Source organism: Mytilus californianus, unplaced genomic scaffold, assembly GCF_021869535.1.
Source record: "Mytilus californianus isolate M0D057914Y unplaced genomic scaffold, xbMytCali1.0.p SCAF_10, whole genome shotgun sequence".
Taxonomy (NCBI): Eukaryota; Metazoa; Mollusca; class Bivalvia; order Mytilida; family Mytilidae; genus Mytilus; species Mytilus californianus.
In genome coordinates this window covers 65,190,862-65,216,791 of record NW_026262582.1, presented here as the reverse complement: position 1 = coordinate 65,216,791, position 25,930 = coordinate 65,190,862, and the positions used below count along the sequence as shown (strand labels likewise).

Here is a 25,930-nt window from a genome sequence, read left to right as displayed (position 1 = left end):
CGAGTAATTTAGTCTTTAAATGTTCGTAATTCTTGTACATGACTGTTCTGAAGTATTTTATAATTAAGTTGGACATCATAATCGATTTTAGGATCACCTTAAATGATTGCCACCTAGGCAAATAAAGTCGTAAATATCCACATTTGATTCCTCAAATTCCTCTTCTTTTAAGTTTGGTATAAATAATGCCAGTGGCTGGGATACAATGTTCCCACACATTTCCATTTCTGTCTTTATCTTGAGTAAAAAAAAAAACCCAACTTACATCTATGAAAACAAGTTTACATATCTTAATTAGTATCATATAATATATAAACATTTTTGTAGTTCAGTGGTTGTTGATGGTTCATGTTTGTCAATTTTGTTTTCTTATTTTGTTTCACTCACCGTCAGATTCGCAATTGTTTTTTTATTTTTTTATTTTTCATGTCGGACCATTGTAAAGACGACCATACGGTATATGTTTTCTCATTGATGAAGGCCTTACAGTTACCTATAACTGTAAGCATACCAATCTTGAAATTTGGAGGATAGCTGTCTCATTATCAATCATACCACATCGACTTATTTTCATACAAATAGATATTTTAAACTTAACAAAATTTGTGCTGTTGTTTAATTGTTCTCATTGATTAAAAATATTTATTCAACAGCTGTTAAATTAACAAAATACCCTGGTCCAATAGTAGTTGTTAAGACAGCGATATATATTTACATTAATCATCTGTTTTTGATTTTTTTTTAAAAATGTGATAGTGTACTTATTCAATTAAAAATGTGCCTATCAACAATTGTCAAAATACCAGAAGCACAAAGCCGTGTTCTCGTTGTTGTTTTTCAACTTTACTAAACTATATTGATTCCATAATACTAAAGTGTTTGAAAAAAAATATACTTATATACCTGATCTACAAAGTCACTGTCAATATCCCTGAGGCGTATATTTTCAGGCGATTCACTTATCTGCTCCAGTTCAATTTGATATATTCCTTAAAAAAATACGAAAAAATTATTAAAAAAATATTCAAACAGGGACAATGTATGTTGTAAAATCTTTTTAGGGTATATGATACTTCTTGATAACATAAGCGAAACTTGACTACGCTTACTTACGATGTTTTACAATAAAAGCGTATACTCTCTATTTCTCTAAGAATTGGTATATCGTCCTAAAGATTAAGACATTTGACAACAATTTCCGATTAGTTTTATTTTGGTATTGATATAGGCTCATACCAGGCATGTAATACCATAATATTATATTTATTGTTATACGATACAATATGCTATAAAAAAAATACTTGGCATAATGCTTTTATACTTTACTTGTTGTAATTATTTAAACTAATATTCGATGATGCGCTAATAGATATATTGGGTGTGATTTGTAAATGATATACGTTAACTTTTGTCTTAGCTGTAAGAGGTTACCATCAAGCATTTTTTCTTCCAGTGACTTATTTTTTTTTATTGCTGGTTCCACTGGCGACATTAAAACTGGTATCAGGTTTTTTTTTTTGAACTGGTCAATGCTGTCTGCAAAATTAATTCAATTATGAGATATCTGACCAATATCAAGCATAACAATGTTATACTTTTTGTAGTTGTCACGTTATTTTTCAATCACAACTTAAATAAAATGCTCCGCAGGGCGCAGCTTGATACGACCGCAGAGGTAGAACCATGAACAGTTGGGGCAAGTATGGACACACCATTCAAGTTTGATACAGCTCTGAATTTGGATTGTGATTGAATATTTGACACAGCATAGGTTTCTGACACTTGAAAACTGGGCTCATAATCAAAAGAAATTTAAAGTATAGTTAAGTTAAGTTAAGATACGTTACATTTAATATAGGAAATGATTTTTCCACCTCCGGCAGTGACATTCGAACACGCAATCTTTCAGCCTTGGTATGAAGATCCTCACCAAGTTTGTTTTCTTTTAGAAATTATGTGTTCAGATCATATATTTTTGTTGACAAATGCATGATATTTACGCAAAAATAGAAGGAATCCACTCCTTAGTTTGTCATTTTTCCACCTCCACACGCAATCTTTCCGCCTTGGGTTAGTTCATAATACCCCTGAACCACTTGCACCGTGAAGAATATAGTCTACTACTCAAGAAATGAGAAAAAAAAAGAAAAAAAAACTTTTGAAGATTCTCACCCAGTTTGTTTTCTTTTAGAAATTATGTGTTCAATAAAACCCCGTTGAAATTGGTCAAGAAATAAGCAATTTTGATTTTGAATCTGTTAGGGCCATAACCCCAAATATCAATCCCAACCTTCCTTTTTTGGAATGGAACCTTGTGGTACAATTTCAGAAAGATCCATACACTTACACACAAGTTATTGTCTGGAAACTAGAAACATGCTTATTTGGACCCCTTTTTATGCCCCTAACTCCTAACCTGTTGGGACCATAACCCCCAAAATCAATCCCAACCTTCCTTTTGTGGTTTCAAACCTTGTGTTTAAACTTCAGATAGATCCATTCACTTTAACTAAAGTTATTGTCCGGAAACTAAGTGTCTTCGGACAACGCGGACGACGACGACGACGTGATACCAATACTGTGGATTTATTATTATTCGTTGGATATCAATTTTCGTGGGTTTCGTGTGTACAGCGTAACCACGAATTGAAATGTTCAACGAATTACAAATTTTCTATAGGCTTTGTATGCATAGATTTACAAAACCACGAAATCAAATATCCACAGTATACAACCGCAAATTTTTTTTTGCGGTCGTATAAAAACCATTTCCATATAAAACAAGTTATCTGATATACTCCACTTATATGATAATAAATAATCATTTCTGTTAAAAAAACAACTTAACGATGAGATGAATCAAAAAGAAAATATTCATGTATAGCAAATGATTTACAAAAAATCAAATTGTGCCGCAATTTTGGTACTGTCATTATAATAACTTAAGCCCATGTATCAGAAGTGCCCAATGGATATTTATAATCATAGTTTGTATCTCTGAATTTTATAAAAGTATGCAAGAAATCTGCATGTTAATGATACAGATAAATTTAAAAATGAATGCAATTGAATCATTATATGAGGAAAGCAAATTAATGTGGGATTTAAGCTAAAATGTAAATATTTACCTGTGTATTGAATGGTGCAGGTGTATCAGGAATTAAGTCGTCAATCTCTGCAATGTACAGCGGTTCTTGTGTCTCTTCTTCTGTTAAATAATAATAATTACATAAATAGACCTACCTTAAATATCTTTTCATACATGATTATTGAAAACTTTAATTAATTAAGTAAGACAAAGGATTATTTCAAAATTCAGTCTGAAATCTATCCTAAAAAATGCTAACTAAAAATGAAAAAAAAAATACAGCACATAAACCCTTCAAAATAATCATACCTGATGCACTAATATGTGTACGTTGTTCAAAACTTAGAACAAATTCTTCTGCTGTGGTTACATCCTTGAACTGTCTTGAAAATACGTTATCGTTCCATGTGAAGTCACAAATTTTCAAGACCACTCTCTTTTGGTTAGAAAACACAACCTAAAATAATGTTTATAAAAAATAAAAATGAGAGCAGATTTAATGCTATAAGAAATCGATTTGCGCAGTAATTATTATTGTCTGGCATCCCTAACCCTCTCCCCCCAAATAAAAATAAGGATAAAAAGTCTTTTGTTTATTTCGACCTTCTGACCCTTATCACGTTTGTCTCGTTACTACAAACTCATACATGTCTCTTACCAGGTAAAATATGGTAAAAACTCCAATTTGGTATTAGAATTATACAGATCATATCACAGGGAACAAGAATACAGTGAAATTTAAGTACTTAAGTCTACTACTCAGGAAGTGAAAAAAAAAAGAAAAAAAAACTTATGAAGATCCTCACCCAGTTTGTTTTCTTTTAAAAATTATGTGTTCAGATGATATATTTTTGTTGCCAAATGCATGATATTTACGCAAAAATAGGAGGAATTCACTCCTTCCTTTGTCATTTTAGTCCCTCCGGCAGTGAGATTCGAACACGCAATCTTTCCGCCTTAGGTTAGTTCATCATACCCCTGAACCACTGACATCGTGACAAAAATTGTGAAATTTAAGTACTTAACTCTTCTACTCAAGAAGTGAAAAAAAAATTATGAAAATCCTCACCCAGTTTGTTTTCTTTTAAAAATTATGTGTTCAGATGATATATTTTTGTTGCCAAATGCATGATATTTACGCAAAAATAGGAGGAATTCACTCCTTCCTTTGTCATTTTAGTCCCTCCGGCAGTGAGATTCGAACACGCAATCTTTCCGCCTTAGGTTAGTTCATCATACCCCTGAACCACTGACATCGTGACAAAAATTGTGAAATTTAAGTACTTAACTCTTCTACTCAAGAAGTGAAAAAAAAATTATGAAAATCCTCACCCAGTTTGTTTTCTTTTAAAAATTATGTGTTCAGATGATATATTTTTGTTGCCAAATGCATGATATTTACGCAAAAATAGGAGGAATTCACTCCTTCCTTTGTCATTTTAGTCCCTCCGGCAGTGAGATTCGAACACGCAATCTTTCCGCCTTAGGTTAGTTCATCATACCCCTGAACTACTGACATCGTGACAATATTGTGAAATTTAAGTACTTAACTCTTCTACTCAAGAAGTGAAAAAAAAATTATGAAAATCCTCACCCAGTTTGTTTTCTTTTAAAAATTATGTGTTCAGATGATATATTTTTGTTGCCAAATGCATGATATTTACGCAAAAATAGGAGGAATTCACTCCTTCCTTTGTCATTTTAGTCCCTCCGGCAGTGAGATTCGAACACGCAATCTTTCCGCCTTAGGTTAGTTCATCATACCCCTGAACCACTGACATCGTGACAAAAATTGTGAAATTTAAGTACTTAACTCTTCTACTCAAGAAGTGAAAAAAAAATTATGAAAATCCTCACCCAGTTTGTTTTCTTTTAAAAATTATGTGTTCAGATGATATATTTTTGTTGCCAAATGCATGATATTTACGCAAAAATAGGAGGAATTCACTCCTTCCTTTGTCATTTTAGTCCCTCCGGCAGTGAGATTCGAACACGCAATCTTTCCGCCTTAGGTTAGTTCATCATACCCCTCAACCACTGACATCGTGACAAAAAGTGTGAAATTTAAGTACTTAACTCTTCTACTCAAGAAGTGAAAAAAAAATTATGAAAATCCTCACCCAGTTTGTTTTCTTTTAAAAATTATGTGTTCAGATGATATATTTTTGTTGCCAAATGCATGATATGAGGATCCTCACCCAGTTTGTTTTCTTTTAAAAAGTATGTGTTCAGATTATATATTTTTGTTGCCAATCCTAATCAAATGGCAAAATCAAAAGCTCAAACACATCAAACAAATGTATTGAAAACAAATACATGCATGGGGATGGTTACATGTATGGGGAAGTCAGGTTACAATGGTTACTTGGTTAAAATGGTTACCTGCATGGGGAAGTCCGGTTATAATTGTTACATGCATGGGGAAGTCAGGTTGCAATGGTTACAGACATGGGGAATGGGGTAACATTGGTTACATGCATGGGGAAAGAGAACGAAAAACCGTGATAATGCCCCTCTACTATCGTAGCTTACAAAAAAGTTAATAAAGGTTACAAATTCGTATGTCCATTTCGTGTAGATTATCGTTGTGGGAACTAAAACAAATTCAACCAATCAATAACGAGCCTGATTTATTTACGTTGTAAAGTAGGTCATTGATAGTAAATTTGTACTATTTGTAGTAAATACTTTAACAGTCTCCGGGACAAGTTTGCACTTCCGCTGAGTGCAAAAGTTGTCACCTTAATTTTTGGAGTTAAGTCAAAATGAAGTTGATAACTTGGTTGGTATTGGTTCCCTGATATTTGTCCTAAAAATTTTTGACTCTAGCACCACTGTTGAAAAAGTTATGCCCCTTTTTTCAACAATTTCCTCAGAGGAAAAGTAGTTTTCCTCAAGGGAAATCAAATTTCCCTAAAGGAAAAAGATTTTTCCTTAAGGGAAATTGTATTTTCCTCGAGGGAAAAAGATTTCCCTTAGGGAATTTGCTGCATTTATATTTCCTTTGAGGAAATTCTATTTCCTCTGAGGAAATTTGCGGCTTCAAATTTTCCTTTGAGGAAATTCTATTTCCTCTGAGGAAATTAACGGCTTCAAATTTTCCTCTGAGGAAATTTGACGCTTCAAATTTTCCTTTGAGGAAATACTTTTTCCGGTGAGGAAATTTTGTCAACTGCAATTTCCTTTGTGGAAATTTTTAACAAACACTTTTCCTTGAGGGAAAATTCAATACCACAAATTTCCTCTAAGGAAAACATTGTTCTCCAAATTTCCTCTAAGGAAATTTCTGTACATCAACTTTCCCTGTAGGAAATGTTTTCCCTTATTTTTACTCATTGTAAATTTCTTCACTATACAAACAGTATGAACATAATGTTTACAAGACTTAATAAATGATACAAATGATATTTAAAACTTTAATAAATTGTTGACTCAAAATTATCATGACATACAAAAACAATACAGTGAGTCTGACTGTTTAGGTCAAGGTATTGTACATACTTTATATGACTTTAACTTTGATTTATAAAATATTTTTTTGAAGCAAAGTATTCTGTTTTCTTTGTTATTGTTTCAATTGTATACATTAATAAGCAACCAATTTGAATGTCATACCATTTGTGGTGTTCATAAAAATGCGTTCATATTTGCAAATTAAATAATAAAATAAACACTTTTCTTGTAAATTTTAATTTTCCTCTGTTTCAGCTGCTGTGTACAGTTATTCAATCCACTACGTAAAAGTTCAATGCATAAATTATTACATTCACTAAACAATTTCCTTCAATTCTTAGAGAAAACATTTTTGTAATTTGTTCTTCGAAGATCTTCTTCAGTATATTTGATATGAGGGAGCGATGTAAATGAGTGGATAAAGCTGGTGTTTCTTTCAACAACAAAATACTATTTTTTTCTTCATTTCTCCCTTCTTTTGACGAATATATTTAATATGTTGTTGCATTTATACAATTTTGTTTTTGCTGCATCTATGATAGAACTCCATTTTGTTTCTAGCCATTATCATGTGATTATGATGAAAGTTCCTATTTCTTTTTTGCAGGAAAGCACACATTCCATTTCACATTAATCCAATAAGCACACCATGTAGATAGATATCAACTTTCAGTTTCCTCTTCAGTATTGACCTATTGATCATGAAAACCAAGATGTCTGATCACCTATAAATACACAAAATAAACAAATAAAATGTTATAAATGGAGAGAGTAACAGCAATAAAAAAGCTTATTTTGTCATGTTTATGAACATTTTAAGAATATTTCCTTTCTTACTTGTAAGTTCTCTTAATTCCGTGCTTTTTGTCTATGGGTTTTTATATTAGTTGATTTTGTGCATTTTATAAATCTTTCGAGTTGAGTCAATTGCAACGGTTATTTTACAGTTTGTTCTTTATATGTTGAGCTGTTAAACCACTGTCCAAAGTTAAGGTAGGGTTGAGTGCTCACAAACCTGATTTTTTTATTACATGTATTAGTTTTTATTGATTTTTAACTAGCTGTCAGTAACTGTGAGTACTAACAGATCTTTGTGTCTTTTCGATTAAGGGAAAGGTATAAATTTCCTGCTTAGTCCGGACTGTTTATTTCTTTGCAGGAAATCTACTGGTATGTCATTTGTTGTCTGGTAAAGAGTTGTCTTATTGGCAATCATGCCACATCTTCTTATTTTTATATAACCTTGCCATATTCTGATTGTGCCTGTCCCAAGTTCGGAGCCTGTAGTTTATTCGAACACTAAAATTTAGTGGTTGTTGTTGTTTCATATCTGTCATATTTATTTTTTTTAATTTGGCAATTAGTTCTACAGTTGGGATTATTTCAATTTTTTGTCTGAGGGCCTTTTTGCCCTTTTATAGCCGACTACTTTGACAATAGGGTATGTATTTTATCATTATTGAAGGCCGTCACTGCCTATAATTGCTTTCTTAGAGCCATGATCAATAGTTTTCATATTTAATATACCACATCTTTTTATTTTTATAATAATCATGATAATCATCTTTCAAGGGCAATAACTTTTATAAAAATGGCCTTATGAGTCTTATCGAGCATCACTGAGGAGTGTTTTGTAGACAAAACGCGCGTCTGGCGTAAATACAAAATTTAATCCTGGTATCTATGATGACTTTACTTACCATTTAGGTTTTGTTGACTTCTGCAAATTTTAAATTGCCTTTCATTTCTGCTGTTTATAATTTCTCTGTATCTTCTATAGTTCTTGTCCTACACATAAAAAGAGTAAAAATTATTATTTAATGACATCTTGCATCAATAATTATTTTGCTGTTTGATGTATATATCAATACGTGTTTAATAAAAAGCTGTACCATGAGTTCTTGATAAGCTTGTTGCCCTTATAGCTTGGGTTTATGCTTTAAATGAATTTTAATGATTAACTACATTATAGAAAAACTGTGAGCACTGCGCAACTAAGACCCACCACCCCCCCCCCTAAAAAATACAAAACTACAGGCTCTAAAGAGCCTGTGTCGCTCACCTGACTCTATTAGGGTTTTTGAAATCATATAAAAAAGATAAAAATCATAAAAGATACTTTAATAATGATTGAGGCCATATTTGGTTTAATATTGTCCTACTCCGCTGGCGGCCATCTTGGATGATGGATCGGCTACAGAATAACAACACTTGGTCAACACCTCATAATGGAACATTCATGCTATGTTTGGTTTCACTCCATTCAGTGGTTCTCTAAAAGAAGACATTTGTATGTATTTCCTATAGGGTCCTATCTTAAACTAAGTCCCCCGCTGCCGGCCATCTTGGATGATAGATCGGCAACAAAGTAACAACTCTTGGTCAGCACCTCATAAGGAACATTCATGCCATATTTGATTCTACTCCATTCAGTGGTTCTCTAGAAGAAGTTCAAAATGTAAAAATTTAACAACGGCAACGGACGACGGATGCCAAGTGATGAGAAAAGCTCACTTGGCCTTTCGAGCTAGGTGAGCTAAAAAAGGACATGCACACAGAGTGGTATTCATTGAAACAAAGCATGAAAATAATTTGGCTCCATTTAGGGATATCGCAAGTGTATATAAGTTTAAGGCCGTGATTTTTGAACAAATACAATTCTGAAACCTTCCAAAGTGTGAAAATGGACAATTTTAAACAATTTTCCAACAACTAAAATTCCATAACTCTGCATCTTATATAAAAATAAATAGGGGATGATACTCCGGCTTGCATATCATATAAAGTTATAAAGGAAGATAACTGAAGAACAGTAAAATTAATACTACTAAAATTATAACTTTATCTGATTTTGTGGTAAAAAGTATTGCGTTAAAGTTTAATAAAATTTGGTTGAGGCAAACTTAATTTAGTGGACGGAAACGAAAAATTCATCATTTTTTCCATCTGTAAAGGACATAACTCTAGAACAGTAAAAGTGACACCACCAAAATTCAAACTGTTTTTTGTGGTAATAAGCATTGTGTGCAAATTTCATAACATTTGGTTGAGGCAGACTAAAGTTAAAGTTAGAGAGCAGGAAACCAAAATTCACACTTGATCTGAGTATTGTGGTAATAAGCTTTTGTAAAAGTTTTATAACATTTGGTTGAGGAAACTAAATTAGAGAACAAAAACCAATGACTTTGGGACAGACGGACAGACGGTCAAGGGTTGACCCACTATGGGTCATAAAAATGAAAAGGGAGTTTATGTCAATATATAAAATCAATTCACCAAAGTTTCATAAAAATTGGTGAAAGCATTCTTGAGACTATCCAAAGTCCCAATTTACAACAAAAACTTAAATCAGAATTTTTTTTAAATTGAAAGGGAAATTATCATCATTATGTTAATTGGCAATATTAATAAATGCATGCAATAATTTCTGAAATTTACAGTATATAGGCTTTTAACCCCAAGTCAGGAGCCTATGGCATTTGTCAGTTTTGTACGATTTTTAATTTTAGTTTCTTTTATATATTTCGGAGTTTAGTATGACGTCCATCATCACTGAACTAGTATACATTTTTGTTTAGGAGCCAGCTGAAACACGCCTCAGGTTGTGGGATTTTCTCGCTGCATTGAAGTCACATTGGTGACCTTCGACTGTTATCTGCTCTTTGGGCGGGTTATTGTCTCTCTGACACATTGCCCATTTCTATTTTCAATTTTATTTTAAATTCTATTATAAATGTTAAGCTTCTTGTTGATTTGTGTTACATTTGTCATTTCGAGGCCTTTTATTATATTTACAGCTTTCTATATGCATAGGTGCTTGAGGACAGGATCCTGTTTTGAGCCCCCCCCCCCCCCCCCCCCCCCCCAGTCCCTCCCCCTTATTATCATAAATCTTAGATTTTTCAATATATATCACTTATTTGTACCATATATATACTATTAATATGCATGTTTACTATCAACGTGAATCTCGACTCCTGTCCTCAAGCACCTATGTCTATATATGGTGTGAATTTTGCTCATTGTTGATGGTCGTACTGTTATCTATAGCTCAGCGAAGCAACATCACAACTGTTTCCAAGTTTGTGAAGTCAGAGGACTATATTCATCTTTCCGACTTTCGGATCATTTGTTGATTTTTCATGAATATGTGCCATTCCAATATGAAATATAGCTATATATATATATGATGTATATTAAAAAAACCTTTAAACTAGGATACTCATTTGGGGAACTAATGATTTGTTGGTTTTTCCCTAGTCCAAATAATTATGACGTCTGGCAAGGCTATTTTATTTTTTTTCTAAGACGCCTAAATAGCCTTGGAAGACGTCATAATTATTTGGACTAGGTTTTCCCCACCATCGACATCGTCCTGTTGAAGAAACGAGTTTGGCGCATTAACAAAAAGATCATGTCTGTAGTGACAAGTTAGTGTGTGTGCTTACCAATATTTGAATTTTATGAGCCTTCTTTTTGAATATTTTTTTTCATTTTTTGGTACAATACTGACGTCGAGTGCTGTTGTTGTTGTGCTGTTTATTTTTTACAAAAGCGATCAAGTAATGCAGGGGAAGGAAACTTACTTAAAAGACCAAAATGAGCCGCAACTAATAGGTACATAAATATTTTAATATGCAATCAGTATTCCGATGTACATGTATGATCATGTATATACTCTTAGACTCATTTCACAGAAAAATCGTACAAGTGAAAATACTCGTTAGTCATGGACATTTTAGATCACTTAAAATTTAGATTTTATAACTTAAATTACGAAAGATGATAATTTGTCAAATGAGCCCCTGTAACCAGGTGCTGCATTTTTTAGCACGCGTCAAAAGAGCCCATGTAACTAGGTGCTGCATTTTTTAGCACGCGTCAAAAAAACAGTTAAAAGTGCCGGGATCTGACAGAGCTTTCAAGAGCTATTTCTGTTACTGTGAGTTTATTATGTTTTTATCACAAAACTGAAGCTAATGCTAATTTCTTTTCTTTTAATATGAAGCCCCCACCCCTCCTCCAGCTTATCTGATTTACAGTTTACGATCACTCTGAGTAAAGAAAGTAAGTATTAATTGCTTATATCAGACATTTTAAATTCTGGTTGATAGTTGTCTCATCACCAATCATACTACATCTCCTTATTTTTTTTTACAATAAAGCTATATTTAGATGCGGTATAGTGATGAATGTGTAAACATGCAGCATGCTTGTAAATAATTGTTAAAATACAGCACAAAAGATGCATAATATATCAAACTCGAGTCAACGCCATGTCAAAAACTAAAAAAACAAAAAAACTATAGCATACCAAAATATATAATTTGTAAAGACTTGCATGCAACTAGGCCTATACAGTAGCTCTATGTTCTTATAGATCTCATAACATTACGATTAAAAGTCAGATTATGTGTGTGTAAGTTTATTAGAAAATTCAACGAGACACGTCCTAATCAGGTAAAATCCAAAATAACAATTTACAAATTCAGATCTACTGCCTGTTGTATATTGCTTACATGATTGTATATTGCCAAACGTATAGATATGTTTGGTACGGGATGGCGGCTTCGAATCGGAGACAAAAAGACCCAGATAAATGAAAGTGTAGAATTTTGTTGTTAAGAATTTTTTTTAAAGAACTAGATTCATATCTCAGAATTTGAATAGAGCATCTCGTTTTCTTTAGATAAATTGTTAGCTATTACTGGCTATAATAATTATCCCCTTATAAATATTCGCAAAACATGAAGTTAATGATCAATGAATATGAAAACACTTTATAAAGTATAAATATTGGTAAACGGACAGCAAGTCATAGGACTTTTATAGTTCGAATAAATTAGTTTACAATAACTGTTGAAAGGTTATGAGAGAAAAATCTGGATGAATTTATTTTTATTAGAATGATTTATTTTACAGTAAGGCTTCATATTTTTAATCAGTTATTTGTAAAAGAAAGGTGACATGTTTAACACCATGGAGCCAGTAAATTAACAAACTACTATGATGGATTTTTTTCTTTACAATCATTGATCATTATTAATATTTAAGAATAACTTTTGTTTACAAATTCGTTTTAATAAATAATGGTTCAAGAAAAAAACTTTTTGAAAATTAGTCTGTTAGTTTCCAAAGAAAAAAATATCTTAAAAACTGAACTGTAAGTTTTCAATCGTTACGTTTTGTTATACTATTTTAGTGAATCTCAGCAAAGACAAATTTGGTGATAAAAATCGATTTGTTGGTCTTTCCTAAAATTGAAAAAAAAACATACGTCATAATGTAATCTTATAAAAGGGGATGGAAGAAATTCAATATTGATCCTTCAAGGGACAAGTGGACGTGGGAGATATTCATTCCCTACTGTAAAATATTGAGTTTTTGGTTGATTAATGTCGGGTGTGTCTGACGTACCGAATAATATATGAAAGGTACATGTAGGTCTTGTAATTGAGACCGCCCGTGATACGGTCGGAAAATTTCGACTGCCAACGAAAAAGGAGGGACAGAAAATTGGCCTAATACCAGGCTACTTACAGTCCACTATGAGAGTTGTTGCAAGGATTCAACGTCCCCATTCGGACGTGGCTGAGCACAGCCCAATGGACGTTCCACTATCATTACTGCTAAGGATTTATTGCCGGTCAGAAGAAGACCTGTAACGACGCTATTTCTATAGTTACTCTAGTTCGCTAACGAATTCGCTTCTTGTTCCATTGAATATAAAGGAAAGAGTTATCTAATATATATATATATACAAGTCTAAATTGAAAACAACGTTCAAACCTATGATTGCGTTGGATAAAAACCGCAATTTTTATAAGTGTGCATACAAAACAAATTTCTTGGTAGTGGGGTCTAAATACAGCACAAACAACATTTTCCAAAAGACCAAATGAGTGAAAAAGTATATTTTAACAAAACGCATTTGACTAGCAGGTCGAACAACTGATGTTCTTAAACCCTGCTGACTGCAATTGGCGATTGCCAAATAAACGGATCACAAGATGTAACAAAATAGATCTTATTATTATTAATTTTTTCCCAAACAGAAAACAATAAACTTGCGGAAAAGATGGTAAACCGCAAACATGAGGTGCAAAAATTTGTACACCATATCCGGATTTCGACAATTATATATATATTTTTTTCTTGAACTACTATAAATAAAGTAGTTCATTTTAAAATGTATTCTTTAAAGGTTAAGAAAACAATAAGTTAAAATGGCTGGTACATACATGGCTTCATGGCTAATACCGAAAAGGTATAGCCAATTTCCCGTTTATTTTTTTTCGTTGTTTGGTTCACATGTTCAAATTAAATAAATTGATGAATTTAATAATTTATTGATATCCTAAATCCTTGTTAATATAGTTACTTCGGTAGAAAAGAAAGTTAATCTTCTCATCTGGACTTTAATCTGCATATCTATTATCTATTTTGGGATTGAAAAAAATATCTTTAAAAAATGCGGTTTCGAGCCTATTTCTTCATTTTAATTTGGTTACACGTTCAGCAATAACTGATACAAATATGATGTATTACCAATGATAAGGCCATATATTTGAAGCTCATTGTCAAGAATCAGTCCGGTCAATATTGCGCATGCGTGAATTCAGATACCCTACATGGATAAAATCGTTATATAGAAGTTATATGGAAAAAAATCTTTACAAGACGATATTCAAGTTTCTTCTCAATGGTTTTCTTAGCTGCTGCGATCCCCAGAATCCTTAATGTGTCTTCTTTTTAATGATATAGATTATTTTAAAATAAAGTTTGAACTTCTTGCAACAAATTTGGATTTTTTACAGTGATGTCAAATGGCTTACTTTTGCCGTTATTCTTACAGGAAAATGTCATTATTCGGAAGAGTGGTCAGCTTTGAAAAAATAAATAAAATACTTTTACTTATGATATACCTTAGCTGCTGCGACCAAGAAAAAGATGAAAAGTTAAAGCTTAACGTGGTGTAGTTTATTTTCAAATTGGATATTTTCTTCTTGCTCCAAATTTGATTTAAAAGTAGGCGATTTTTGTTTTTTTTTTCTATCAATTTCCATTTGACAACAGGACACATCGTGTGTGTAAACAGATAACAAATTGTTATACAATCGTGTTTATACTGTCATGCTGAGACATAATTATATTCCCAGAGTCATGTAATATAGTGTAAACGACATTTTGTATAAACTTGATTTAGAGTTGACAGAATAGCAAAACACCATATAATTATAATTAACGTTTTTTTATAATTAAAGACAAGGATTTGTATATCTCACCATACAAATCCTTGTTGAAGATGATTAGATTTTAAGTTATATTTTGTTTCTGTTTTCACGTGGTTATAACCGAAAATTAATAAATATATCATAAGAATGCAATCAAAATCTAAAACGCATTATTTTAAATAAATGCTTGCTCATCTGAATGTTTTATCAATACACAATCATATTTTTTTCAATGGCATTAAATGGTTTCTATTCACATTTATTTAAAAAAAAAAAGAAGAAGATGTTGTATGATTGTCAATCAGATAACTGGCTCGTTTTCTTGACAATCCCTATATAATCATTTTTTGAGGCAATTTTAACACGATTTGAATACACAATCATATATAGGAGAACAATTCCATTTCGTCGCACGTTAAAGAGTGCATAAAAAAACATTTAGAATACTTCACGAATTCGACCACTTGATACGTCAAGATGAAATCTTAAAATATATTTTACATCAAACCGAGTTTCTGTTATTTAGTTTCTTGAAACTAAATACACGAATAATAATATGTGCGCACAATAAATTGGAAAGTTTGCACCTTTCAAGACCCGTTAAATAGTTTTGAAATTCATTCATTACTTAAATTGTACATTCGCCGTCAAAAAGAAACTTGTTGATGACAAAAAAGTGTATAAAATGAATAAAAAAACAACAAAAAAACACGACTTTTTATTAAATTCCCTTTGTCAATTTTTTATCACTAGCTTTTCATCTCAATTAAAATTTATTGAATCGAAACAATATTAAATTAAAAATCAATAATTTCTTCACAAATCGGTAAAGATTGTTAGCTTCAGGGTATATACCTGTGGATATATGGTTGAAACGATGCTGGAAGCTTGTATGTTTTCTGTTTCTTGTTTAACTTCTATAATTGTTTGCGTCGTAGATGTTTATATAATGTGAGATATTAGGTAAATATCCACGAGATAACCTACCCTCCACCCACAAAATTCACAAGATAATAGAGGGTTATGTAAGCTTTAACTGAATAAATTGGTTATCATAATGTATGAAAATCTTTAAACCCCCCTTATATATATGGCTCTGGTTTAACTTAGAAGTAACCCTTAGAATACAATAATTTACAAAATAAGACGATGTGGTAAAATCAATCTAATTAAAATATAGAACTCGGATTTCGTTGTACTGCATACGAGTATGCAGTACAACGAAATCCGAGTTCTATATTTTAATTAGACTGTGGTAAAATTGGCAATGAGACAACTTGTCACCATAGACCAAAGGACGTGGTTGAAAGCAACTATAAGTATCTGTACGGCCTCTATCAATGAGCTAAACCCATATCGTATAGTAAGCTTTGTAGGATAGAATTGAGAATGGAAACGGGAAATGTGTTAAAAGAGACAACAACCCGACCAAAGAGCAGAAAACAGCCTAAAGCCACCAATGGGTCTTCAACGCAGCGCGAGAATATCCCATACCCGCAGGCAGGCTTCAGCTGGCCCCTACACAATAATGTATACTAGTTCGGCGAAAAGAACGCCACACCAAACTCCGAAACATATAAATGAAGAAAAATAAAAAAAAAACACACACAAAGGCTAGAGGTTCCTGACCTAGGACAGGCGCAAAAATGCGGCGGGGTTAACATGTTTTGAAAGATCTCATGTTTATTGTCGAAAAAATTAAAACGGGAAAAAAACCAACGAACTAGTTTATGCTAAAACAATAACAACAAGAAAATAAATATTTCAGACAGCAAGAAACGACAACCACATAATCACAAGTAATTTGTTCCTGACTTAAAACAGAAGTATAAACCGTGGCATGCGGCGGGGTTAAACATGCTTGTGAGTGCTCAAATCTATCTTAATCCCACTGAACCTGGGGCAGTGGTATAAAAGCACAACACAAGACCAAACTGTTGAAATTAGTAGGAAAATGCTTCTTTGTCAGATGGGCACGAAAAAACTATCTACAGAAGACAAAAGATCTAAAGTACCGATCTGAAGATAAATTATCTACCAGTACACATCCAACGTACATATAAAAATAAAGAGATGTGGTACGATTGCCAATAAGACAACTATCCACCAAAGTTCAAATGAAGTGGACGTAATCAATTATAGGCAACCGTACGGCCTTCAACAATGAGAAAAATGCATACCGTATAGTCGGCTATAAAAGGCCCCAACATGAAAAATATGAAACTATTCAATTGAGAAAACTAACGACCTAATTTATAACAAAACAATTTACGAAAAACAAATATGACAGACATTAACCAACAACAGTCCATTTAACTCGAGGAATTGTGCTGTTATCCTCAATCAATGTATACTGTTAAATTCAATAATTATGAACTGTCAATGGATGTTTAAAATTAAATAAAATGACAGACATTCCGAATTCTCGAAGTACCCGTTTTATATATATATAAAAAAAGAACCGTAAGTCAACGGCTTTTCGGCCAATTATATGTGAAATAGTTGAACTAAAATTTCAATTACATTTCAGTCAGTTTGATGCTAAAGAATATCTATTTTTATTTATATGCATTTTTCATTTACCAATTTGGGTAAAACATCTCATGCCGTTTCAATGTTTCAACTGGGACTAATACACTAATTCAGTAGTCCCAGGTTTCAACAAAGATCGAATAGGAGCTCCGGCCTTCAATTAATTTTACATATTACCATGGATTTTACAAACTACACCAAAATACAGAAAACATGATTCAAAATTATTTTATCGATAACATCTGGTATTGGTTTTCACTGAAGTTATCTTTACAGACCAGCGGGTGTTTAACCCCTAATTGTGCGTCTTATCGCATATGTCAAATTAGTAAGTGACCCCATATGGAGCGAGGACGGGTTATCGTCCTTGTCGAATCAAATAATTGTTTTCAAATTGGGTTATCTCCCTTAAACCGGACAGATTCTTGGCAATGTGTTCAAAATTTTGTACATTATAGGTACGTGTATCAGATCGGACATTTTTTTTTAATTGTTCTATATAAATAATCTTACTATAAGTTATCTCATGTCTAAACAAAATGTTACTATGAGTGACTTCTAATGAGTTATTTTTGATAATTTTTTGTTTAAGTCAGTTAAAAGTTTGTTTTTTTTTTTACATGAGAAGGTCTACTAAAAAGTTTATGATGAATTTTTTTCAGCATAACAAACGGATACTCTTTAATGTACACTAGGTGGACTTTCCTCTGTTCCGATGAAGGCAGTGCACGTCTTTCATTTAAAAGATTAAATCGTAGTTTTGCAACAGACGGCGGCACATCGGGCATTGACTTACCATTTTATAATTTGTAACAATTATGATTAACCATATATTTATGAGTTATAACAAAATTATTTTTTTGTACATCTTTATTTAAGATGATCGAGATTTGAGAATATGAAAATAATAAAATATATATTACAAAAAAAAAGTTATCTCAGGTCTAGTTATCTAGACTTAAGTATGAAATATATCCACTGGAAATAAGCCCTTTAAAACACAAATCCCCGTTTACTCATTTCGAAGTTTATTTGCTAGTGTCAGTTTTATTTTTTTTTAATCCTTTTTTAATGATTTTATTATATTATCTTTTTTGTGAAAATTTTGAGTGGTTGAACATGAAATAGACACCGATGCTACAAAGAAAATTTGTTTAATGTCATCTGTTGCAATATATACTAAGTATTACACGTGGACAGGATGTTCCCCAGAAAATTAAGGTATTCAAAATAAGTTATACACACCCCAAGGGTACACGCCACTGTCATATGGAATACTGGGTCACCAGTAAACTGGTAATCAGCCATGCAACTAATCAGTTGACTGACCATGCCACTACAATTTAAAAAGTTTGTCGTTAGATCAAAATGAAATATTTATTTTAATTTAAAATTGAAGAACTAAAAGGATTTATCATAATTATGAAGGGAAATAATTCAACAAAATCGGATTATTTCCCAAAAGATTATATTTTTTTTATTTTTTCCGGGGAAAATAGAAACTGTATATATAAAGGGTCCCATCAAGGATTTTATAGAAATCCTTGGTCTCATGAAATGGATCTCACACAGACATGCATAGGCCTAATTGAAATTTACACATTTATTGATTCTATGATTTCTTGAGAAATCAGGAGCGAAATATAACAAATATTTAGTTTTGATATTAAATTAAATTTACCTTTCCTCGCTATAATTCATTTGACATAACATTGAGGGATTTAAGGGTTTGTCCGTACAACGTGGTTGTCATTAGTATTTCACATGACTTATTGTTTTCGCGCTTCGCCTTGAAGCTCATTATTCTGTTTCAGACAAGATGATGAAAATAACGTGCAAGGCACTTTTTTCGATCATCGTGAAGTGCACTCTCCCCCTCTTCAAGAATTGTATATTAATAAATCCCCGTCCTTTTTAAAATTACCACACTCTTTGTGATTAACGTTATGCTATTATGCTCTACAGTAACCCGGGACTTGATTTACATGTAATATGATATCAGGGGCGATTCCAGCCAGGATAAAGGGGGTCCAAATATATGTCTCCATTAAATGCATTGATCGTTCACAAAAAGGGGAGTCAAACCCCCGGATCCCATCCCCCTTCGATCCGCCACTGATTGTGAATATAAATATAATTGTTACTTAAAAGTCATAGACTAGTACTAGCTCCGAGCACCTGTTTTGGGATATACAGCTAATTAACCGTAAATAACTGCGAGATAATGAATAACAAGTTGATAATTGTCTATTCTCTGCTAATTAATGAACCTGCAATTCACCCTGATTCATTTGTGAGACCACCGACACTAAAAATATTACCTCAAAGTTATAGGTTCTCCGTTACTGGGAACTTCATATCGGATCCGATCAATTTATTGGTTCCATTCCCCCAAGTATAAATGATCCATTTGCAGTGACGATGACAATCATAGCTAGGTATACTCAAAAATTTACTGTTGATTTTGCATGATAACATACATGTTATGTCAAATCACTTCTCCTTCCTACGGCGTCAGAGAGAAAAAAAAAGCCTTGCAATGCGTCATAATTATTTGGACTACTTCCATATCCATATGGCTTTAAAAAAAACAACAATAATTTATTTCACTGATTGAGATTGGGCTGACGAGACATTTCAGCATGTGAAATCTTTATTGTTAGTCCAAGTACACAGTTATCATCCATTGATTTTCATTTTTTTACAAAAAAGATTCCTTAGTGTGGACCATGTATTAATACTTCAAAATTTATTTATTTATATTTTTTATGCATAAAAAGTAAGTACAATGAAGTAGGGGGATGCAATTATTTTATTTTAGTTTGAGAATCACTCATATATACTTCTTGTATGATGTCACCTTAGCCTACAAATTACCAAAAAGAAACACATTTTTATTTCCTCTAGCTTATGTGTATGCCTTTTCATATACATGTAAAAATGTGTTACTGCCTATATTGACCTTAAATGTTATTCATAAAATAAAATTGAGAATGGAAATGGGGAATGTGTCAAAGAGACAACAACCCGACCATAAGAACAGACAACAGCAGAAGGTCACCAACAGGTCTTCAATGCAGCGAGAAATTCCCGCACCCGGAGGCGTCCTTCAGCTGGCCCCTAAACAAATATATATACTAGTTCAGTGATAATGAACGCCATACTAAACTCCAAATTGTACACATGAAACTAAAATTAAAAATAATACAAGACTAACAAAGGCTAGAGGCTCCTGACTTGGGACAGGCGCAAAAATGCGGCGGGGTTAAACATGTTCAGTCTTGCAATGCCTAATGTAGTCTAAATAATTATGACATCTTGGAAGGCTATTTTAAATTTTTGCTTTGACGCCTTCCTGTCGATGTAAGGTTTTTAAATATACATGAAGAATTTTTATATTAGCCGCCTCCTCCTTGAAATCTCTATTTTTAGGCTATGCTCATATAAATTCGACTTATGAAGAATTGAAATAAATCTGAGACAGCAAATGTCAGTATTCAGCTGCTTTACATTGAAATACATCATGTACATGCACAATTATATATAGATAGTTATAAAGACATTTAAAAAGCAATTTTTTGCAATATTTACATTATGTAGGCCCAAATCTTGATAGTTAAACGTTAAACTTTAAACGGCAAAAAATTAACACCCAAAGTTCAAACATAAGAATGAACTTATAGTCTTTAATGTATATATGCTATTGCCATGAAACTAGGTAAACTGTCTTATAATTCCCTAATCTTAGTTCATGCCAAGTTTGATTAAAATTAGTATTTCTACTCTATTAGGTCTCTAGTGTGGATAGTGTATAACTTGCAAATTATTTTCATACTCCTCCCAAAGTTATTGCTTTAAATATTACGGATGAACATGATGAAATTACATTGGAAAAAATGTGGCAATTTTTTTTAGGTTAAGGATGTTCGCTCCTCTTAATTTGGATTTTTACCAGATATTCGGAATCCTCTGGTTTTATCCATGCAGTGCCATTAAAAAATTTTGCCCGCAAACCCCTACTTTTCTTTTCATATTTTATTACATAGTTTAAAAAGCCATATTTGAAAATCTTATAAAATCCTTGTTATTTTTCCATAGCTTTTGAAAGAAAAAGGTACCAGTATTAAGTGTATGAAAAATATTGAGAGAATCACTTCCCGCCAAATTTTTAATGGCTTATATCTTAAAAACAAGCACACAGACCCTTCATTTTTTCTGTTTTTTTAGTTCCTTTATTCATATACTTTCAATTTATAACAGTCTTTTAAAATAAAAAAGCTTGTTATTTTGAAACAGAGTAGTGAACATCCTTTTTAAAGTAGTGATTTGGTATAGTTTGAAAAGGTCAAATATTAGTATGTCTGAAGTTGTCAAAACTAAATTATAGACCCTTTAAACATAATATTGTCCATATTTTGAGTTATAGCTTATAGATTTTTCTATTATGTTAATATGTCCTGTCCCAAAAGTAGTACACTACACTGTAAAAATCTTTTTTGGATAGAGCCAGCGCAATTTTTTAAATTTGTCTTTTTAGCTCATTGTTCCGAAGGAACAGTGAGATTTTGCCATCACTTGGCGTCCGTTGTCTTCTGTCGTTGTCTGTCATCAACCATTGGCGTACATCTTCTCCTCTACTGAACCAATTCCTACCAAACTTAAGCTGAATGATCTTGAGGGTAACTTCAATAAAGTTTGTGTATTGTTCTTTGTTTCTTCGAAAAACATGGTTGTCATGGCTAAATAAGAACATAGGCGTAAATGCAGTTTTTGGCTTTTATCTCAAAACCCAAAGCATTTAGAGCAAATCTGACACAGAGTAAATTGTTCATTAGGTGTTAAAAGTTCTATCAGCCCTGAAATTTTCTGATGAATCTAATAATCCATTGTCATGATTGTTGGGTTGCTGTCACTAAATTGGTAATTTCAAGGAAAATTTGCAGTTTTTGGTTATTATCTTGAATATTATTAATGATAAAGATAAACTGTAAACAGCAAAAATGTTCAGCAAAGTAAGATCTACAAATAAGTTTCTATAACCAAAATTGTCAATGGACCTCTTAAGGAGTTATTGCACATTAACGACAATTTTACACAATTTGTTTATCATGTTTTCTAACTTTAAAAAATCTTCTCCTCTGAAACTACTGAACCAATTCCAACCAAACTTAGGCTGAATGCATATGATCCTAGGGTATTTAGAATAAAGCTTGTGTTTTATTTTCTGTTTCATCAATAAACATGGCTGCCATGTCTAAAAATAGAACATAGGGGTAAAATGCAGTTTTTGGCTTATATCTCAAACACTAAGGCGTTTAGAGCAAATCTTATGTGAGGTAAAACTGTTCATTATGTGAAGTTCTATCAGCCATTAAATTTTCTGATGAATCTAACAATCCATTGTTGGGTTGCTGCCACTAGATGGGTAATTTTAAGGAAATTTTGCAGTTTTTATACGACCGCAAAAAAATTTTGCGGTCAAAATATTGGTATGATGTTGGCGTCGTCGTCGTCGTCGTCGTCCAAAGACACATTGGTTTTCGCACTCTAACTTTAGTTTAAGTAAATGGATCTCTATGAAATTTTACCTTTAGGTTCAATACCACAAAAGGAAGGTTGGGATTGATTTTGGGGGTTATGGTACCAACAGTTAAGGAATTAGGGGCCAAAAATAAGCATTTTTGTAACTTCCAGACATAACTTGTGTGTTAGTGTATGGATCTCTCTGACATTGTACCACAATATCCATATCACAAAGGGAATGCTGGGATTGATTTTGGGGGTAATTGCCTCAAAATTTAAGGAATTAGCATGATTAGGGGCCAAAAAAGGGGTAAAAAACAAGCATTTTTTCTAGTTTCATGACAATAACTTGTGTGTAAGTGTATGGAACTTTCTGAAATTGTACTACAAGGTTCCATATCACAAAGGGAAAGCTGGAATTGATTTTGGGGGTAATTGCTAAAAATGTTTAGGATTAAGGGGCCTAAAAGGGGCCAAAAATAAGCATTTTTCTAGTTTCCAGACAATAACTTGTATTCAAGTGTATGGATCTCTCTGAAATTGTACTGCAAGGTACCATACCACAAAGGGAAGGCTGGGATTGATTTTGGGGGTAATTGCCTCAAAATTTTAGGAATTAGGGGCAAAAAAGGGAAAACAAAAAGCATTTTTCTAGTTTTAGGACAATAACTTGTGTGTAAGTGTATGGATCTTTATGAAATTGTACTACAAGGTTCCATATCACAAAGGGAAAGCTGGGATTGAGTTTGGGGGTAATTGCCCTAAACGGTGTAGGAATTTGGGGCCAAAAAGGGGCCAAAAAACAAGCATTTTTCTTGTTTCCAGACAATAACTTGTGTTCAAGTGTATGGATCTCTCTGAAATTGTACTGTAAGGTACATTTCCACATAGGGAAGGCTGGGATTGAGTTTGGGGGTGATGAATCATAAGGGGGTTCACAAAATTTGGGGGGGGGATTTTTTTTCCTTTTGTTTTCTTTAAAATTTTCCATTTTGAATTGGTTATTTCTGATTTATATATGAGAGCAAATAATAATGATATGGTTTGAATAGGTAAATTAGAAATTTTTAAGTTCTTAGACCACATTCATTTTGTGAGCCCCTTGTTTTAATTGCTTTTGTAAGTAATATATTAATTTAAAATTTTGACTACAGACACATACAGATTATACCGTTAACAATATTTCAGAGTTTAATGTTGTCAAGCACACAAATCATGAAAGAATAGTTAATCACGTCATTGTTGTCCATTGAAAAATTAGTATGAACACGATGAAAAAGTACGGGAATGTTTGTTTGTTAAACTATTGACCGTGGTTATGTCTTTGAAACTGTTGACTGGCAAATAGTCTGTGAAATGAAATAGCACAAATACTTCATTCCTTTTTTATATCATGGTATATAGAAAAACACATACTGATGTATAATGATAGTTATAGTCATTAAATTATAGTTTTTACCTTTTTTAAGTTTAGGGCAAGAAATATAGAAGATAAAGAAAAATATAAACAATTACGACTGTACAGTAGAAATGATCGGCAAAACAAGATAAACAGAAGACAACAAGGCCTAAATGGTAAGACCACTTCTATATAATAAAAGTGATTGCCCTTGAATGAAGACTATTATAAAAATAAGAAGATGTGGTATGGTATTAAATGAGTTATCTATCCACCAGAGCTCAATGAAGTGGATGCAAGCAATTAAAGACCAATGACAGCCTTCGATAATGAGAAAACCCATACCTTATAAGTCAGCCAATTTAGACCCAACATGAAAAGATTTAAACAATCCAAATTAGTTCAAAGCCAATAACAATTAATAAAAAAATCATGTCTGTGAGGCTGTGAGCACTCCACCTAACCATAATCTAGGACAGTGGTTCAAATAGCACAACATATGAACAAACTGTAAAAACTGTTGCAAGTGGCTCAACTCATTATCACTGCAAGGCACTAAAACGACTGATATTAAGTCGTGGACACAAAGCACTGAAATAACAGAACTCATAATCATGATTAGTTAGAATATCAAATTTAAGTTTCTCAAAATGTTCATATTAAACATGATAAAATAAGCTTATTTCATATTGCTGTTTTTTTCTCAATTTATATATTGTGTATTTATAGGTGAGACTTCTTGGTTTTCATGATCATCAACAGGTCAATACAGAAGAGGAAACTTAAGGTTAATACTTTTCTACATTGTGTGCTAATTGGATTAATGTGAAATGAAATATGTGCTTACCTGGAAAAAGAAAATAGGAAATTTCTACAAAATGGCTGTAAACAAAATGGAATACAATCATAGATGCACAAGAACACAATTGTGTAATTGCAACAACCTACATATTCACTGAAGGATTATGGAAAAATGTAGAAAAAATAATATTTTGTCGAAATAAACACCTGCTTTATCCATTCATGTACATAGCTCTGTCATATCAAATATACAGAGGAAGATGTTTGAAGAACAAATTGCAAAAATGTATTCTTTACCAATTGAAGGAAGATGTCTGGTGGATGGAATTATTTATGCACTGAACTGTTATGTAGGGGATTGAATAATTGTATGCAGCAGCTTAAACAGAAGAAAAGTTAAATTAACATGAAAAGTGGTTATTTTATTTAATCTGCAAATATGCACAATATTAATAACATCACAAATAGTATGATATTCGTAGCATTTTGCTTATTATTGTATTGTCTCAAACAGCTAGCCTATTGTTTTTGTATGCCATGTTACTCATCAGTGAACATTTTATTAAAGTTTTAATTATCTTTTGTATCAATTATTCAGTCTCAGGAAAAATTATATTCATACTGTTTTTTACTGTTATGAAATTTTCATAGAGGAAAATTGAACAACAGAAATTTCCATGGAGGAAATTTGGAGAACAATGTTTTCCTTAGAGGAAATTTGTGGTCTTGAATTTTTCCTCAAGGAAAAGTGTTTGTCAAAAATTTCCTCACAGGAAATTGCTGTTGACAAAATTTCCTCACAGGAAAAAGTATTTCCTCAACGGAAAATTTGAAGCCGCAAATTTCCTCACAGGAAAAAGTATTTCCTCAGAGGAAAATTTGAAGCCTCAAATTTCCTCA

The 25,930-nt window shown here is 32.4% G+C and overlaps 2 long non-coding RNA genes across 4 annotated transcripts; one reads left to right on the top strand and one right to left on the bottom strand.

Annotated features, from left to right (window-relative positions):
* Positions 1 to 6,490: 6,490 nt before the first annotated feature.
* LOC127719012 (uncharacterized) lies at positions 6,491 to 11,096 on the bottom strand. The gene is made up of 3 exons (XR_007990097.1): positions 10,990 to 11,096; positions 8,242 to 8,329; positions 6,491 to 7,266 (listed from the first exon to the last, which is right to left on the bottom strand). It is a non-coding gene; the product is annotated as an uncharacterized LOC127719012 (long non-coding RNA).
* On the top strand, positions 11,042 to 25,609 carry LOC127719005 (uncharacterized). 3 transcript variants are annotated; one of them, XR_007990089.1, is made up of 3 exons: positions 11,042 to 11,158; positions 24,300 to 24,405; positions 24,959 to 25,609. It is a non-coding gene; the product is annotated as an uncharacterized LOC127719005 (long non-coding RNA). The 3 variants fall into 3 exon arrangements; XR_007990088.1 differs by lacking the exon at positions 11,042 to 11,158 and adding an exon at positions 19,263 to 19,745; XR_007990087.1 differs by lacking the exon at positions 11,042 to 11,158 and having other exon boundaries at positions 22,676 to 24,405.
* Positions 25,610 to 25,930: the final 321 nt, after the last annotated feature.